At 42.2% G+C, this 14,711-nt stretch overlaps 1 protein-coding gene across 3 annotated transcripts in view; it reads left to right on the top strand.

The window, feature by feature from the left end:
- ZNF793 (zinc finger protein 793) overlaps window positions 1-14,711 on the top strand; it is a 33,935-nt gene that overhangs the window by 6,884 nt on the left and 12,340 nt on the right. Inside the window, exons 1-2 of one of the 3 annotated variants that reach the window (XM_077773760.1) lie at window positions 5,445-5,519; window positions 6,686-6,827. The exons of the other annotated variants lie outside the window; for them this stretch is intronic. The gene's annotated coding sequence lies outside the window, so the exon portion shown is untranslated. Of the gene's footprint in view, window positions 1-5,444; window positions 5,520-6,685; window positions 6,828-14,711 lie in introns of those variants that run through there. 3 annotated transcript variants of the gene reach the window in all.

Raw genomic sequence — 14,711 nt, forward strand, 5'->3', positions numbered from 1 at the left:
ATGATCTCACTGCTCATGAGTTCAAGCCCCATGTCAGGCTCTATGCTGACAGCTCAGAGCCTGGAGCCTGCTTTGGATTCTGTGTCTCCATCTCTCTCTGTCCCTCTCCTGCTCACACTCTGTCTCTGTCTCTCTCAAAAATAAATAAATGTTAATTTTTATTTAAATAAATGTTGACCCAATGTCTAATAGGCCATTCTAGAGAAGGGTTTCCTAAACTCAGCACTGTTCACATTTTTGGCCAGATAATCCTTTGTTGTGGAAGGTTGTCCTCCGTATTATAGAATGGTTGGGGGCATCCATCCCTGGCTTTTGCCCACTATGTGCCGGTATCATTCTGCCCATTCTTCCCCTCTCACCCCCCAGATGGTGACAACCAAAACCGTCTCAAGACAATGTCCCCCGGAGATTAAAATTGCACCAGTTTGAGATCCTAATACTCTAGTGGAATGGATGTATGATTGCCTTTTCACTAAGTAGAATTCAGACTGTATAGCTAGGTATTCACTTGCAGAAAATTGATGCATTTCATGTATTAGTCTATTACAGATGCTAATTGATCTGCAGAAAAGATAACCTTAAAGGTCTGGTTTTATTGCCCTGTAGGATATGAAAAGTTTTGTATCTAATTTTGTAATCTTATTCCAATAGTCTTTTTTCCACTAACTTGGCTCTAGCAGAGCCATGATTGCTCCACCATGCAGGACAAGAGGAAATACACTAATAATCCTCTCTGATTTGAAAGAAAAATCTCACATGTTTCAGGACTTCTTTAAGAAATCCAAAGACACCAATTATAGTATTTTTACCACAGCATCAGTTATCTATTGCTATATAACCAATTACTCCCAAACTCAACAGTTTAAAACAAACATTTACTATCTCGCACAATTTCTGAAAGACAAGAATCTGGGAGCTGCTGGCTAGAGTGCTGACTGAGTCTCTCATGCAGTTGCAGTCACTCTATTGGCACGGTTTGCAGGTCTGACCAGGGCTGCAGGATCTGCTTCCAAGAAGACCCACTTGGGTGGGGAAGGCATCAGTTCCTCCCCGGCTGTTGGCAGATTTCAGTTCCTTGCTACATGGGCCTCTGAGTAGGCTGTGCCAGCGTCCTCATGACATGGCAACTAACTTCTTCCAGAGTAAATTATTTGAGAGAGAGCAAGAGAGAGAGTGAGTGAGAGAGAGAGAGCACGTTGAAGACAGAAGTATAATTTATAACTTATTCTTAGCAGTGATGTGCCATCACATCTACTGTATTTTATTAGCCTCCCAGATCAGCCCTGGTCCAATGAGGAAGGGAACTACACAAAAGTGTTAACAGCAGGAGGTAGCCATTTGGGAGGCCAGCTGCTAGAGCAGTTAGTATGATGACCAACTGGAATTACGATTTTTTAAAAAGCTATTTTCATAAGACAAAGTATTCCTAGAGACTCCAATGTCTGTGATGTGTAGAACACTGCTTTGGATGCTATGAAATGAATGTTGTCAGTATGATGCAGGCAGGTTGGGTCTGAGGACCGACAGGATGGTTCCACAGAGGTTCCACAAGAAGGTCCTTGGCTTCATGCAGGATAGAAGTCCAATGAGAGCTGGAGGTGAAAACAGAGTTTATAACAGAAAATAGCAGAGTGTCTGGGAGACTCAGGAAGGTAAAGAGAATGAGTCGTCGTCACTTGTGGTTAAGTGTTTATATTGGAATGGGGTTTAGGGTACTCAGTTTTTCAGGAATCCAGGGTAGGGTCCAATCAAAGGGAAGAGTCTTATGAACAATATGTGTTATTTTGTAAATCACCAAAAGTAGGGGATGTTGATGCCAGGATGAGCAGAGGTTTGTCTGAAGCTACGTCCTGGAACATATTTGGGATCTGGCTCTTACCGAATGCCATCAGATGTTTGGGGCATAGGACAAAACTCAGAAAATGATTACCTTTCTCGCTTCCCCCCTTGAAGTGGGAACATAGCCTCTTTGGCTTATTCACAGGCAAAGTATAGAACCTGAGTAAATGTAGGTGCCTGAGTGGCTCAGTAGGTTAAGTGTCTGATTCTTGACTTCAGCTCAGGTCATGATCTGAGATGGAGCCCCTTGTTGGGTTCCATGCTGACAGCACAGGGCCTGTTGGAATTCTCTCTCTCCTCTCTCTCTGCCCCTCCCCCTGCTTGGTGCTCTCTCTCACTCTCTCTCTCAAAATAAATAAACAGAAAAACAAAAAGAAGAAGAAGGGGCGCCTGGGTGGCTCAGGCTGTCAAGTGTCTGACTTCAACTCAGGTCATGATCTCGCTGTTTGTGAGTTTGAGCCCCACATTGATCTCTGCACTGACAGTGTGGAGCCTGCTTGGGTTTCTCTCTCTCCCACTCTCTGCCCCTCTCTTGCTTGCTCTCTCTCTCAAAATAAATAAATAAACTTAAGAAGAAGAAAAAGAACATGAGTAAATGAGACCTAACAGAAACTCTGAGACCTTGCCCATGAGACAGGCTAGAAGTGCTAGAGCTTTAAGGTCTTTGCAGTAGTACCCAACAATGAGGAATGAGAGATGATGTACAAATATCTCAGCCTCAGTGGCCCTTGAATGGGGCAACTTGTATCTCCACTGTCTTTAAGAGTTCCCCACAGGATTGAGCCCCCATTGCTCACAGGGATAAGCTCCTCATTGATACACTCTGTATTGGGTTCCACTCCTCCTTTGTCACTTTCCTATCCCCTACCTGCCAAATAAACTGTCCACACTCACATCCTTGTCAGCATCCGGGGTAAGCCACTGTTAGAAAGAAAACTACAGGCCCCAGATAATGTCACTTATCCAAGCCTCCAAGCCAGGGCTTAATAATACCTAACTTAAACTGTAGTTTCAACCTCCCATAGAAAGGTTAAGTCTTTTTTTTTTTCTTTTTCTTTTTTTTTAATGTTTTATTTCTGAGAGAGGGAGAGAGAGCATGAGTAGGGGAGGGTCAGAGAGAGAGGGAGATACAGAATCTGAAACAGGCCCCAGACTCTGAGCTGGCTGTCAGAACAGAGGCCGATGCGGGGCTCGAACCCACTAACTGTGAGATCATGACCTGAGCCGAAGTCGGATGCTTAACCAAATGAGCCACCCAGGTGCCCCTAGAAAGATAAGTCTTAACTGATGAGGGAGCATGAGGCTGGCTGAGGGGTAAAACACAAGCTAGCACCCTCACCCCCACCCTAGGTGGGATCTGTTGATATTCCTTGGATACTCCTGGTACCCAAGAACAAAGGAAGGGATTTAAGTGCTTGCCATGGTAATGTGGGAAATTAAGGCAAATGAAAAATTAAATTCCCTTACTGCCTACAGCCCATTGACAAGTCCTTGAAATAGGCAGAGTGACCTCCCTCTAGGAGCTCTGCTGCCTCAAGGATGACACTTTGCTGGGGGCAAAAGAGACCGTGGGTTAATATTGTCCCAACCATGAGGATCCTGTAAGTCTACTTACTTTATCTCAACTGCCCCAGGATATATGCTGGCAATCATGCTCCAACCTTATGGTCCCCAATATGAATCTGAAGGGTCTCATGACAGATTTTATTAAACAGTGATAAATGATGTTTCCTTAGCAACAGCCAGCCCCTCAAGGTCCTGGAAACCTTGCTTCCAAAATTCCTTAGAGACTTACTCTATCCCTCCTCCCAACCTGAGGGTATATAATGAGTTACCTGTCACAACCCCTGTGCAGCTCTTCCTGCCTATGGGTCCTGTCCCCATGCTTTAATAAAATCACCTGTTTGCACCAAAGATGTCTTCAAGAATTCTTTCTTGGCCGTTGGCCCCGGACCCCATCATCACCCCAAAACTTCATCATTAACCAGTCAGGAATTTTCTGATTAGCACCAAGGAGGTAAACCGTTACTTGGGCCTTCTCCATTCCCCGAAAATGAGATTATGTTAGGGATTAGCTCACCAGGGACCACAGTGAGAAATTAAACTATCTTGTTTCTCCCAGCATGTTTGTTTTCCAGCTTTATGAGTCCTTGAGAACTTCCCTGTTCCTGGAAGCCCACCAAAGGTAACTGAGCAGATGTCTGGGAACAAAGAAAATCATCAATGTTCTTGGGAAATTGCAGAGTTAAGCAAACCCCTGTTAAGTCATGCTTGAACAATTACAAAGGTTTTCTAAGTTCCTGTGACCGCTTCTTAATTGCAAGAATAGCCTACCAAAAGGTTGCCCGCTGGCAGTATAAACTGGTTCTTAAGTTTGGGTTAGGGACAGAACTTTGTGGACTATCTCTGTCTCCTTACTAGCCGCAAGTAGTAAAAACCATTTGTTCAAACCAAAAGACGGGTTAATTCTTTGGCTGAAGCACTCCAAGCCAGGTGCCCTTTGTGTTCAGTGACAAACCTGATGACTCACATGGGTCAGTTACCCACCTAAAGGAAGGTGACCTTGCCTGGAACAATCCTTTTTGCTAACAGCTTTCTTGCCCCCTCCCCTCCTATAAAAAACTTCCATTTTGTACAACTTCGAGGAGCTCCTTTTGACTTGCTAGATGGGATGTGGCCTGGTTCATGAATCGTTTAATACACTGAACTAGATATTCAAATTTACTCTCCTGAATTTTTATTTTGTAACACTACTTAAGACAAAGTCCCTGTAGCTTCTGCACAGCCAAGGAAACAACCCAGAAAATTAATAGGCAACCAACGGAATGGGAAAAGATAGTTGCAAATGACATATCAGATAANTCATTTTTTTAAATTTCCTATGGGATCTCTCAAATCAGCAGCAACATAGAGTGTTAAAATTCTTAATTTATTTAAAATAGTTGAAATCCTAAAAAAAAAAAAAAAGGGTCCCTGCTTTCAACATTTTCTTTCAATAAGAGCCAATAACTTCTTAATCGCCCTCTCCCGTGGCTCCGCCTTCACCGTAGTTCGCACCCCTTCCACTGGTGGCCTCGGTGTCCCCAAGGGAAGAGCTTCTCTTCTCCGGTGCTCTCCAACTCCTAGAGTTGTTCCAAGAAAAGTTTCATCTTGTTTTGGGGAGCTCCTCCTATGAGGCGGCCCCACCCATTGCACGTAAGAAACAGTATAAATGTACGAGGCCATCTTACCTCAGCGCCAGCTCTGCTGGAGACAAAGAAAGCTTAGCTTGGGCGTGGGGCGCCTCCATATTGCTCACAGCCAGTTTTGGCGTCTGAGATGCTAAAAGCTGCAGGGACGTCTGTGTTTACAACTCCAGAAGCACTTGTTTCTCTCAGCCCTAAAACAGCTTAACCCTCTGGTCTAACAAAAGGCCTAATCACCGCTGTACGGCAGAGGTTTAAACATGGCTGCCCCCAACAAGGCGTCAAGAGGGCGCGGCCATCAGGCTTCCCGTTAAAGTTCAGAAACCCAGAATCCTGTTCGTTGGAAGATTGCCAGGTGGAGGCCCACAGCCTCAAAGTAGGGACTGAGTCTGCGCACTGGCCACTCGAATGGGAAGAGATTATACTGCGGTGAGGGCGCCGTGGTACGGAGATCAGTTTGGGGTTATGGGCGCAGATCCAGGAAAAATGGGAAAGGTCAGTATGAGAAACAGTCAGAATTAAAGACTTCTTTGGATAGTAATCGGACGGCTACGGTGGCCCTTCTGGGTCAGTCATGGGTGTCCGTGTCAGTGACGAAGGTACTGAAGGGGTTAAGTGATTGGACTTGTGAACCTCGTGGGGGGTTCGTAGGGGCGGGAGGAGGTTTGTGGGAGTCTGTGGCAGTGTCCGTGAAGATGGATTAGAAGTATGTGGGAATCAATTACTGAGGGTTCTCGATTTCTTGATGCACAGTGAGTGGGGATCACTTTATAGTGGTCTTTAGGGGCCTGGGGCCAAGTGGGGTGCTTCAAAAACATTGATTTGAACAGCGTTAGAGCGCAATGATCGGAAGCCTTGAGAGGGTCAGTGATTGGAGGTCCTGAATTCTGTTTGGGTACCTGGAAGTGATGATTGCGGAAACTTTGAGGTTAAGTGATGAGAAGGGCTAATGGGGACCAATGTTTAGAGAAATGCTTTCGGCCATCAGTTCTTAAATCATGGATAGGAGGAATCTGAGGGTATTAGTTTGGACTTCTGTAAATCAGGGAATGGAAAACATACGGATCCATGGAGGTCATCGATTATGACTGTCAGTAATTGTGGGGGGAGGTGGGTCTGTGGGGGTCAGCGATTGATCTTCAGTCATTGGGATATCATTGGAGATATTCGTGATTGGTGATCTGTGTAATTCTCTGTTGGGCAATCAGAATGGATCAGTGAGCTTTGTAGTCACTGGCCAGTGGTCTTTGATGGTCATATTTGGACATCCGGAAGTATCAGCGACTACAAGATCCTTTGTTGTAGATTGGGGCACCATATATGTCTATGATTAGGAAGCTTAATGGGTGTTAAGAAGGATTGTGAAATTTAGAAGTTGGGGATGGGAGAATTAAGGATTTGAGGCTGCAGCTCTGCATAATGGGAGCACACTTCACCCTGTGACACTCTCCAGCTGATGAATAGTCAGTTCAGTTCAGTCTCTCCCAAAAGCCTAAATCAAAACTGTTGAAACCTTCTCCCTTTTATTGTCCCAGCATTAATGAAAGTGCTTTCAAAGGACCAAGTGTTAAGCTTATCTAAAGTAACATGTTATTAAAGATGTGGCTTCTATCGCTTTTGCCAAGGAATTAGTGCATATTTCTTTTAATGTTTCCTTTAAGGTCCTTTCTGGCAACAGTAATAATGTATCCATCTGTGACAGCATCCCAAGAGTGAGTCTAGTTTCTGGAAATCTATTCTGACTCCATGGCAGCTAGGATGGATGTGACTTTGCCTGTGGTTAAAAAACAAAAAATTTACTGAGTAAGTATCTAAACTGATATTGTAAAAGATTTGGCCAAAGGAACAAACTTTGAGAGTGTTTGGAAAATACTTTTGTCTAGGCTTAACTTAAAAATGTTCTCACTACACACACTCCAAAAAAAGGTAATTAAGTGAGGTGATGGAAGTGTTAACACTATTGTGGCAATTATTTTGCAATATATACATATATCAAAGCATGGCATTGTACAACTTGAAACTTCTACAGTATTATATGTCCCATACCTCAATGAATTGGGGAAAAAAGAAAAATAAATTATATAAGGAAAAGAAACTGGATCTGGAAGTTACTGTGTTCTAAGAATCTTCTTGCCTTGTTCTGTATTTTTTAGGCATGACACGTTTGACCTCCTTGAATCTGTTCCTTATTAATATTCTGCAGAATAATTCAGTAAAGATAAAATCACAAAATCAAAACTTAAAGCTACTTTTAGAAACTGCTCTTCACAGAAATTGAAGTCAAACTAATGGTAGTTAAGATGGGCCAAGATAAGATTACAAATAAAATGGAAATAAGACTTTACCATTAGCTTATGAAAGGGTGAAATGCCGAAACAGTATTTTATTTTTTTAAATATTATATCTGATCCTCATGTAGTCCTCAGACAAAGCACGATAACTGTAACATCTTCTGAAACAAAGGAAGCTGAAAGGTAAGGCAGGTAAATATCTGTAAGAAGCTATGCACATCAAGCTTTAGTTTTTAGAGCAGATAGTCTCTGTTTTCAGTTGCACAGAATCAAGGACAGGTAGTTGTTTTGATGCAGAAATATGAGCTTAGATAAGGAGTTAGGGTGTTTTCTTTTTCTTGTGCTATTTTCCTTCGACACCTACAGTGCATTTAGTGCCAGGTTGGGGAGCAAATAATTTTTAAAAATTTATTTTATTTTATTTTGTCTTACTTTATTTGAAAGAGAGAGAAAGAGTGTGCACACGTGAGCAGGGGAGAGGCGCAAAGGGGAAGAGAGAGAGATGTGGGGAGAGAGAGAATCTTAAACAGGCTCAACCATCAGCCCAGAGCCTGACCTAGGGCTCGATCCCATGACTCTGGGATTATGACCTGACTCAAAGTCAGAAATCAGATGCTCAATCAGATGCCACTCAGGTGCCCCATCTTCTTTTAAACGTTTTACTGAAGTATAAGATACATACAGAAATATACATAAATGTTCAGCTCAGTGAATTACCACAAAGGGAGCACTCTGAGGTAATTATAATTACTAGCACCCTGAGAGCCTCCATAATACCCCTTCCCTGTTACACCTTGCCAACGGGAAACCATTTTCCCAGCTTCTAATGTCACTGATTAATTTTGTCTGTTTGGACTCTAAATAGAACATTTGGGGCACCTGGGTGGCTCAGTTAAGCGTCCGACTCTTGGTTTCAGTTCAGGTCCTACTCAGTGTGGTGAGTTCAGGCCCTGCATTGACATGGAGCCTACTTAAAAAAAAGAGCAGGGGGAACACTCATACTGGGTGGTAGGAAGAACGAGGCACTATGTAACTATGTGTGCAAAAGGTTTTTTAAGTTTGAATCCAAATTATTTCATTTGTACCACATTTTTCCAGATAATTAAATAGGCTTTTTAAAAAATTGAGTGATAACATACATATAGTGAAGTATGCTTATCTTAAGGGTTCAGTTCAGTGAATTTCTACATTGAGGAAGATTATGTAAATTCAACCCAGATCAAGGTGTATACATCATCTCTAGCACCTTGAAGCCTTTTGTATCAATCAGTACCCACTGCCACCTCTGGGTCTAATATAATGGATTATTTTCACCTATTTTTGAACTTGAATTAGATAGAATCCTAGAAAATAATCTGAAGGCAAAACATTCATACCATGGGGCAGTTTTGTCCAAAACTCTGAAGCCATGGGGCGCCTGGGTGGCTTAGTCAGTTAAGCATCCTACTTCAGCTCAGGTCATGATCTCGCAGTTTGTGGGTTCGAGCCCCGTGTCAGGCTCTGTGCTGACAGCTAGAGCCTGGAGCCTGCTTCGGATTCTGTCTCTCTCTCTCTCTCAAAAATAAATAAAACATTAAAAAAAATTTTTAAACCCCAAAACTCTGAAACCACACCAACACCAGAACAAAATTCTCATCTGTAGTCCTAGGTTAGCCGTTTGAGATGGTCTGTTTTCTGTTAAGTCTCTCTGGAAGCCCAAAATATGCACAGTGAAGTGGTCCCTGTAGGTCTGAAGTAGAAGTGGAATAAGGGTCCTATTAATGGAGTTAACAAGTTGAGGACGGCTTTTCTCTGTAGATACTCGGAGGGGTCCAGAGACCCCTGGTCAAAATCTCTTATTAGCCTTTGGAGACTGACCTTTGCCGGCAGAGACCTGAATAAAGTAGCTTGAAAGAGTCTCTGTAGGGGCTACCTGTCCTGAGGCTCAGCAAATATAGGATATTCTGCAAGGAGTCTTTCTCAAGGAACCTAGACCTGGTTGATTCACTCTGGGCAGAGGAGAAGCCTCTGTCCTTCCCATCCAACCTGACTTAATCAGGGAAAGCAGCTAAGCTTCTTCTTTGACTCATGACTCTCCCCATCTTGGCTTACCTTTCCACAAAGATAAGGGATTTTTGTTTTGATTTGTTTTGAAATAACTTCAGACTTAGAAAAGTTTCAAGAATAGTACAGAAGTCTTATTACACCCTTCATCCAGATTCTGCAATAGTTAACATTTTCCTATATGTGCAAATAATTTCATTTTCTTGCTACATGTATATATATGTAGATTTGGGGGGGGGGTTCTGAACCATTTGATAGTTACAGACGTGATGGTCCTTACCTCTATGTGTGTTTCCTTATATGACCACAATATAATTATTGAAAACCTCAAGTTAACATTGAAATAGTATTATTATTATTATGGTGGTAGTAGTATAATCTACTGACCTTATTTAGATTTTTTTTCATTTGTCCCAATAATGTCCTTTATAGCAATTCTTTTTTCAGGTTCAGGATTCAAATTCATGATTATATGTTGCATTTAGTTGTCGTGTCTCTTTAGACTACGTTAAAGTTGAAATATTTTCTCAGTTGCTTTTTGCTTCTTTTGAACTTGACATTTTGAGGAATACAGGCCAATTGTTTTTTATAAGATGTTCTTTAAGTTTTTCTGATTCTTCTTCATGATTAGAATCATGTAGGGGTATCTGAGTGGCTCAGTCAGTTAAGTATCTGACTCTTGACTTTGACTCTGGGCATGATCTCATGGTTCATGGGTTTGAACTCTGCATCAGGCTCTGCACTGCCTGCTTGGGATTCTCTCTCTACCCCCCTCTCTCTTTGCTCCTTCCCTGCTCTCTTCAAAATAAATAAACTTTTAAAAAATCATGTATATTTTAAAAATCTTTTCTTAATGTTTGTTTTTGAGAGAGAGACAGAATACAAGTGGGGAAGGGGCAGAGAGAGGGGGAGACATCTGAAGCAGGCTCCAGGCTCTGAGGTATCAGCACAGAGCCCAATATGGGGCTGGAACTCACAAACTGCAAGATCATGACCTGAGCTGAAGTTGGCCACTTAACCAGCTGAGCTGCCCAGGCTCCCTGAATCATGTATAGTTTTGACAGGAATACCACAAAGTGATATTGTGTCCTCAATGTGCCATGTGTCACAAGAGGCATGATGTTGGTGTGTCCTATTGCTGGTAATGTTAACTTTGATCACTTGGTTAAGGTATGACTACTATGGTCCTCCACTTAGTATCTTAGAGGGAGATATTTTGAGACCATGTTAAATAATCTCAAATTTTCATTCACTAGTGTTAGTATCCATTAATATTTTTTTTTCCTTGAGAGAGAGAGAGGGAGAGTAGGGGAGGGACAGAGGGAGAAGGAGAGAGAACCTTAAGCGGTCTCCAGAGCCAGCTTGGAGCCCAACATGGGGCTCAGTCCCACGACGGTGAGATCATGGCCTGAGCGGAAATCGAGAGTCCAACACTTAACTGACTGAGCCACCCAGGTGCCCCTCCATTAATGATTTTTGCCTGAATCAACTCCTACTATTATGGTTGTCATATGATATTTTTCTAATTGTACTGTTTCTTCTACATATATTAGTTAAAGCTTTCCTTATTCCCCTATGTATTTATCAGTAAAAATATAATCGTGTGGCCTGGTTACATATGATAAAATAGGAGCTGTAGATAGGAAACTTGCAAAGCTGGTTAAAATGTTGAGTTAGACCATGAGCCTGAGCTCAGACCTTCTTAATCACAAAGAAAACATCTTGGGAGATTGACTAGTTACAGAGAAAGGGCTGTCAGATCATGTGACAAAAGGACTCACATAGACAGGAAACTGCTAGGGTCCCACTCTGGGCCAGGTAGATTTCCGTGACGCTCGCACAATGAGGGGTTGGGAGCTGGAGAAGGAAAAGAAACGAATTGTGAGAAATACGGTAGAACTGCCAAAACCTGATGAAATGATCCATATGTGTTATAAAATCTAAGTAATGGTTTCATTTTTCTCTAACAGTAAATCTTACTGTATTTTTTAAAAATCAAGATTGAAAAGGTCAGTTAATATAATAGGGAATAGTGTCTTCAATTATTTATACCAAACTGTGGGTAGTTTTCTATGGTTTTATTTTCTGTCTCTTTTTTAAAAAATGTTTATTTATTTTTGAGAGTGAAAGAGCACAAGTGGGGGAGGAGCAGAGAAAGAGAGGGAGATACAGAATCAGAAGCAGGCTCCTGGCTCTGAGCTGTCAGTGCAGAGCCCAATGAAGGGGTTGAACGCATGAACTGTGAGATCATGACCCAAGCTGAAGTCAGATGCCTAACCAACTGAGCCGCCCAGGTGCCCCTTTATTTTCTGTCTTAATTAAACATTTAATTGAGAGAGTTAGAAAATATATATGAGAAGTAGAAGGAATCAATAGCTATAAAAGGGGGAATTAATGAGTTAAAGTAAAAAGGGGAAACTAATAAATCTAATTTTTTAAAAAATAATAATATAAACCATTAGCAAACCTGATCAAATCAGGAGGAAATGAATGGGTGAACAAATAGGAATGCAAAAAAAAAAAAAAAAGAATAACCATGTTATTAAAAAGTATTTTTGTAAAACTTTACATTAATATATTTCAAAGCCAGGATGCAGAAAATGTTTTTCTAGGAATATATGGCTGTACAAAACTTCTATACAAAGAGAAAGAAAACTAAAAGATCAGTAGCTATGAAAGTTCAAAGACTCCAAAAGATTCCTGTACATCACCTCCTGCCATCCTCTATTTCTTTTTTTTTAATGTTTATTTACTTTTTAAAAATTTTTTTTTAAAATTTTTTAAATTTATTTCTAGGAGAGAGAGAGAGAGACAGACAGCGTGAGCAGGGGAGGGTCAGAGAGAGAGGGAGTCACAGACTGAAACAGGCTCCAGGCTCTGAACTGGCAGTCAGCACAGAGCCCGATGCGGGGCTCGAACCCACGAACCGCGAGATCATGACCTAAGCGAAAGTCGGACGCTTAACCGACTAAGCCACCCAGGCGCCCCATAATGTTTATTTATTTTTGAGAGAAAGAGCGAGCAAGCAGGGAAGGGGCAGAGGAGAGACGGAGACAGAATCCCAACCAGGCTCTGAGCCGTCAGCACAGAGCCCGATGCAGAGCTCGAACCCATGAACCATGAGATCATGACCTGAGTTGATACCAACAGTCGAACGCTTAATTGACTGAGCCACCTACGTGCCCTATCATCCCTGTTTCTCTCTCTTTTTTTTTTTATGTTTATTTTTGAGAGACAGAGCATGAGTGGGGGAGGGGCAGAGAGAGGAGGAGACACTGAATCGGAAGCAGGGTCCAGGCTCTGAGCTGTCAGCACAGAGCCCAACTCAGGGCTTGAACCCGCAAACCACAAGATCGTTACCTGAGCCAAAGTCAGATGCTTAACTGACTGAGCCACCCAGGTGGCCCCCAAAATAATCTGCTTTTTAATGAAAAGCAAAATTACTAAATAATTCTACCTTATTATTGAAAGAAGTTAGAAAAAAAGTCTCCTTAATTTCACCATGTGCACCCAATTACTGTTTCCTGCCTTTCTTATTTTAGTCTGTGTGATACTATGATTTATAAGAAGAAATATATATTTTGTCCATTTCTGGTAGAGGTCTTCTGAAACCCTTGGAATTTCCTAAGTGATAAGAGGGATAGAAGTGTTAGTCATAATTCACCCCCTTTCAGCCATACCTGAATTTTGTATTAAATGAGGTAACTTATAGAAAGCCTCTACAGATGAGCTTTTAAAAATTATTGTTTTGGGGGCACCTGGTTGGCTCAGTTGGCTAAGCGTTTGACTTCTTACAGTACATGAGTTCAAGCCCTATGTCCGGCTCTATGCTGGCATCTCAGAGCTGGAGCGTGCTTCAGATTCTGTGTCTGTCTCTCTCTCTCTCTGCCCCTCCTCTGCTCATGTTCTCTCTCTTTCAAACATAAACATTAAAATAAAAATTATTTTTATTATTTATCATTCATGTTTTCACAGATAAAGAAACTGAGCCCCAGGCAGGTAAATTGTTTGGCCTAGACTCCCCCTAGTCAGTTAGAGGAATTGCTTGGTTCAATCTTCTGTCTGAATGATTCCAAAATTCAGTCTTTCCATAAGTTCCCTCTGCCCTACACCCAAAGCAAAGCCATTACTAAGCTATGTCTCCTGCATAGTCCTCTGCAGGCTTCTTTCTACTGAGCCTCAGAGAGTATTGGGGAGGGACTGTTGGATGACTCTTACCTTGAGGTCTTTTTATCTTCAGGTAACGTGAGTTCCCTGTACACCTGTGGGTCCCACCACCTCGCTGACAGCAGGGCTCCACAGGACCTTGGCCAAGTCTACAGAAGGCTCTGGCTGGGGCTACAGCTGAGGGTGAGTTACTTTGAGAGATGGAGCTGTGAGGGACTGGCAGGCCGGATAGAAGACCCTCTGGATCCAGAGAGGGGAACTTGGGAAAAGAATCTCTTCTGAAGGAGGAACCTAGGGTCCGAGACCTCTTTCCAGAGCAAAGACTCCTAAGTAGCAGGAAATAGCATCATCCCTGAGCCAGAAGCTGAGCAAGACTCAACTTGGTGTCATTCCTTCCAGAGACCCTCCATGGCTCATGGTAGGGAAAGGGTTGGGTCCAAGATTCAGAGAAACAGAAGTGGAGGGAAAAGCAGGGAAGGCCAAGTGTGATAGGTATGTTCTCTCAAGGGAAGGAGACCTCGGTCCAACACGGTGCATTCTGCATCTTGTAGTGTGGGATGTGGCCAACCCACTCCCTTACTCTTACTGGTACTTTCTGGACTCTAGGTTGTTCCCTTGTCATTTTTGCCACCTTACCTGGCCTCTGGGAATATGGGGCATTCACTCCATCCTGACAAGGGACAGAAAAATTCCTGGGTTCTCAGAGTTCTGGTGGCAGCAGACCTACTATAGCTATAGATTTCTTTTAAATAAAACTTTATTTGGAAAATTTGCAGGAATAGTACTGTCAGCTTTTATGTATTCTTCATCTAAGTTCACCTAGATAAATGTTTACAATCTCATCCTCTCTCTCTAAATATAATATTATAAATCTTTATTACTTTTATGTTTTTTCCTCAAGTTTTTAAGAGTATGTTACAGACATGGTCCTCCCAGTGTGCATTTCCTAAGAATGAGAACTTTTTTCTTATAAAACCAGCAGTTTTCAAAATCAGGCAGTTAACACTGATTTAATACCATTATCTAACCCACAGTCCATATTCAGATGTGAACCAATAATGTCATTTCATGGCAGCATTTCTTTTTTCATTCCGGAATCCAGTTCAGGATCACATGCTACCTTTAGTCGACACATCCCTTCGGTCTCCTTTAATTGGGATCAGTCCCTCAGTCTTTGTCTTTCATG

The sequence above is a fragment of the Crocuta crocuta genome, unplaced genomic scaffold (assembly GCF_008692635.1).
Source record: "Crocuta crocuta isolate KB4526 unplaced genomic scaffold, BGI_CrCroc_1.0 scaffold267, whole genome shotgun sequence".
Classification (NCBI taxonomy): domain Eukaryota; kingdom Metazoa; phylum Chordata; class Mammalia; order Carnivora; family Hyaenidae; genus Crocuta; species Crocuta crocuta.